The sequence below is a fragment of the Apium graveolens genome, chromosome 2 (genome assembly GCF_009905375.1).
Source record: "Apium graveolens cultivar Ventura chromosome 2, ASM990537v1, whole genome shotgun sequence".
Classification (NCBI taxonomy): Eukaryota; Viridiplantae; Streptophyta; class Magnoliopsida; order Apiales; family Apiaceae; genus Apium; species Apium graveolens.
In genome coordinates this window covers 301,500,492-301,505,062 of record NC_133648.1, presented here as the reverse complement: position 1 = coordinate 301,505,062, position 4,571 = coordinate 301,500,492, and the positions used below count along the sequence as shown (strand labels likewise).

The following is a 4,571-nucleotide window of genomic DNA, read 5'->3' as shown; positions in this document are numbered from 1 at the left end:
TTTGATACTATTATAAAAGCAAAGAACCAGTGTTTAGTTTATAGATTAGTAAACACAGGTTTACACATCATGCAATAAGATGTACTAAACCCTACTTTAAGTTATCACTAGTACAGATTAAGCTTGTAACATCGGTCACAATATGTAAAAGGTGTTGGTTATTGGGTGTAATATATGTAGGGGACGCTATAGGTCTAAGTCTTTGGTTTCGGTCAAATGGACGATGCTAAAATGTCATTAGTGTCGGTCAAATAACTGACGTAATACAGCTATTAGCCGATGTAATAGAGTTATTAACCGACGTAGTAGGTCTATTAACCAACGCCTATACATGTACAACATTGTTGGTTGTTGGCAATTTCGACGCCTATTACCACTATATTAGCGTCGGTGTTTTAAAAATATCGACACATATGGTCTTTGTTATTGCGTTGGACCTCTCACAACCGACACCTAAAGTCATTTTAAAAAAAAATTGTTTTATTTGTATCCTAATTAACCTGCTGTACATATATACCATAACATCCATCGACAAACATCAACCAATAGAATTATATAATACAATTCTGATAGAATATTTGATTAAACTAATATTTTCAATTTAAATGCTACCTTGTTTACAACTGGAAGGAAGAAAAATATATTTAGTTACAAATACAAGCAATGTTCACTTGGGCCTTCTGTCTTTCCATTTATATTCAAGTGCAAGCAGCTAACAATATGTTAAAGGAGCCAATGGAATAATTTTTGGAATATCAAGCTTGGCGGGGAGCAACCGTCCAATTAGCTTATACATAAACCTAATAAAAGAAGCTCTTGCAAAACCAAAATGATCCAAGCTTCTCATACTCAGCATGTGTAACACACGTCATTTCAAATCAGCGCTACATGCCAACAGTGACCCCCTCACCAAACACCTAACACGGGATTGCAGAAGCAACTCATGGAGTTTTATTACAGAGCATCATAAACTTAAATCGATAAATTATTTTACTAGGAATGTAGAGCTTACTCTTCTGAAGTAGATATTTTCACTTGATAATTATCTAGAACATGAGGCCGCAACTCCCTTTCTCTGTAGATCAAGAAAACCATTCAAGAATTATTCGTAAAGGATATGGCAAAGAAATTGCTTTGCAAGAGACAAGAGCATGTAGTCTTTCTGCAAATGTCTTTATGCAAATCAAGGAAACAATGTATTCCCACTAGTCAATATGATGTTGTCCAAAGCATTAATTTAAGGCACAAATTGGTATCAGATATAAGACAATAACAAAATATAAAAATGAACCAAATGTTCTTCCTACAATTAAAAGCATTTTGAATTAATAATACATTTTATAGAGTACATGTTACAGATGAGGATGACAAGAATTGACTGCTCAGATAACATATTTGGCCAAGCATCCTGGTTCATTCCGACAAATAGCCCAAGTGTAGCCCATTTTAATGCGAGTTGTTACAAGAAATACGACACCTGCAAGTAAAGTCCTTAACGAGAACATTAAGAGTAATCTACAAAAAATTGTTCTAACAAAAACTGGAAACCTACTATGTCATCACAAGTAGCACAAAAGTGCTCTCAGTCTGATAATGAAACCTTGAAATGTTGATTTACTATGTGACCGAATAAAATAAACCTATATCGACAAGACAAAATATTATCCCTGGTATAAAGCAGCGCTTATTCGTCAACTTGAAATCCTGTTCAAAAAGTAAAGCATTAAAAACATCATACTGTACATATATTATCTTTTTAAATATATGTGACTTTATATTCTTTGTAAATCAAGTTTATATTTGTTCTCAAGCTCTTTCGCATGTTCTTGCTGATCCATTTCCATTTTTTTCTGTATCATGTCCTACAGATCCATCAGACAAGATAAGATATATGTCTGCTTCAACAGGGTATTTCACAAACCCTTTGTATATATAACACCATCAGGAAGTAAATTAGTGCACTTAAAAATGTTATCATAGCCACATTTCCTACAAAGACATTTACAGAAGAAAAATCAAGCAATATATTATATTCCAGGACAAATAGAATGACTTTTATTGTGTAGGATAATAAGGACCAATGTTTAGTAGCAATGTAATTTTCTCAGTGTTGGAATAGAAGTTAAGAATGTCAATTACTATCTTCTTTATGTATCCTTTTATTGCTACTAATCAATGTTAATGTAATTGAACATTAAGAATATTAAATCCAAGTTTTTTTAGATTACAGGAACAACACATGGACATATGGGCATCGGTCAACTTAATTTGAAATGCTAGTAATTATGATTTCAGGGTTTCTTAATCTCCCTCCATAAATAAACAAATAAATAGAAGCAAACTAAGAAAATGGAGTAAATTAATCATAAATCAAATAAATAATAAGAAATAGAAATTATAGTACCATTAAATTAAATTATTTGTTTATCATGAATACTTGCACATTATTAGAAGAGACATATCAATAATTTTAGCAGGGGATCAACCTGCAAACCTTTTTATAGTGTAATAAGGCTCTTTGCCATATTGTCTATCGCATCCTTGAAATTCCTACAAGTTTGCTCGCATAAGCTTAGAAACAATAATGAGATGCTCCTGTAAATTTTATGATGAAAATAATGTCATATATTAATCATAAGCAAATATTGTTCTTTTCTAAGTGGACCAACTACCAAGTTTCACAGAATACACACACATTCGTACATTACTCACGTTAGACATAAATTATGATATAGGATATAAAAGTAGTAAGACTGTTGCCAAAGGAAATAATGAGTCCAAGTCAATGATAGTCTGCAATATCCAAAATAAATCTATTTTGCTTAGTTTTCAGCAAAAGAGAATAACTTTCAAGTTAGCCACTTCAACATATTATCAAATAATAACATAAAGCAGACCAATATCTACCTAGATGGAAACAGAGAGTTTAGGATTTAAGTGTGCATATAAACACAATTGGGGTATATAGTCTATTAAAATTATATGGTCCTGAGGAGGGTATAAGGAGTTAGGGCTTGTCTATCAGGTTCTATCTAGCTATCATAATATCCTAATAATTACCTCCGTCCGAAACTCTAAATCAAAAATCAGGTGTATCTTGAAATAAATTGAATGTCCGGACATCCTTTACAAGAAACAAATTCATGACAATTCTCAATGTAAACAAATCCACAACAACGCACGATACAGCTTGTCAGCTAGCATGTCCAATTTCTAGAAACATAATCCAAAAAGTTGTAAACAATTATCAGAGATTTTAGTATAAAGAGGAAGAGGAGATCAGAATCAAGAATGAATCATACATAATATTAAAAGCCTAGAGAATCCCAATTAACCCAGCACCGTAAAATCACTTTAGTCGAGTTGAGAAATCACACCGGAAGAATAGAGTCGGCAGCGAAGTAAAAGTATAAAGTAGGCAGCAGATGCAGTGAATCGAGAATTGTATCTGCCGATTAATCATAAAAAGTAGTGATTAATGCAGTGAGGTAAGAATGCAATTGAGGGAGTTGAGAGTGCATGAAGAAAGTCGAGGGGTCTGTAGATGAGCATTTTCTTGGACTTAAGTCTGATTTGAAATTTTTAAATAAATTTTAGCCTTAGCCTTTAGATATAATCTGTCATTTTCTCAAGTATATTAGATTGCGTTTGGAAACACGAATTTCATTTCAAAATGTGGAATTCAACATGCATTTAAAACTCAAATATCATGTTTGGTAAGTATAATAATTTCAAATTCTGGATTTCAAATTCCAACAGTGTTTGGCAACGATTAGAATTTCATTTGAAATTTTAATTAAACAATACATCAAAAATCACTAGAAATACATTTCAAATACATCATCTTTGAAGATGCATGATCTTCATAAACTAATCATCCAGATACAATGTTATCCATCGACCATTTTCAAAGCTAGTTCTAATACAATTCTACTGCAACCACAACCACCATCATTGCCATCTCGGATAGAAGAGCCAACACTAGCTTTCACTCTACCGTTGTTGCCAACCTTGTCCTTCTGATTTTTAAACCATCTTACTAACATCACCATCTCGGTCCCTGCTAATCTTACTTCTCTTCACCACCTTGTGCTCCAAAAAACAAAATAAACTAAAATTAATTTAAAACAGAACTACAAGTAGCACAATCCAGAAATTAACACAAATTAAAATTCCTATACAACAATCCTACAAAATAGCAATTAATACAAATTCCAGCCCCAGAAAAAACTAAACTTTACAAAAAAATCCTTTTCAAAAAACTAAACCGAATCGTAATCTAAGTAGAGATTGTCTAGAAACCAAAACCAAAACAGTTATACAATTAAAAATGACTTTCAAATTTCTAATTCCCTCTAGCAACATTACCTGACTTTAGACCATATTATAATGTCTATTATTAAAACTAAACAAGGTCCGGTGACAAGTTTTAATAATTCATTGTTAGGTCACACAATACTGTAGAAGGGGGTTGAATACAGTATAGAATACAATCAAATCGATTTAAAGCACAAGTAACAGAAAATAGATGTATTCGATATAATAAACTCTGTTACAATGGAACTGTTCTC

General features: G+C 32.2%; 1 long non-coding RNA gene across 6 annotated transcripts; it reads right to left on the bottom strand.

Moving 5' to 3' along the window:
- Positions 1–524: 524 nt before the first annotated feature.
- On the bottom strand, positions 525–3,565 carry LOC141708645 (uncharacterized). 6 transcript variants are annotated; one of them, XR_012569566.1, is made up of 4 exons: positions 3,303–3,565; positions 3,061–3,213; positions 1,013–2,595; positions 525–917 (listed from the first exon to the last, which is right to left on the bottom strand). It is a non-coding gene; the product is annotated as an uncharacterized LOC141708645 (long non-coding RNA). The 6 variants fall into 6 exon arrangements; XR_012569564.1 differs by lacking the exon at positions 3,061–3,213 and having other exon boundaries at positions 1,013–1,075; positions 1,350–2,595; XR_012569567.1 differs by lacking the exon at positions 3,061–3,213 and having other exon boundaries at positions 1,013–1,704; positions 2,487–2,595.
- Positions 3,566–4,571: the final 1,006 nt, after the last annotated feature.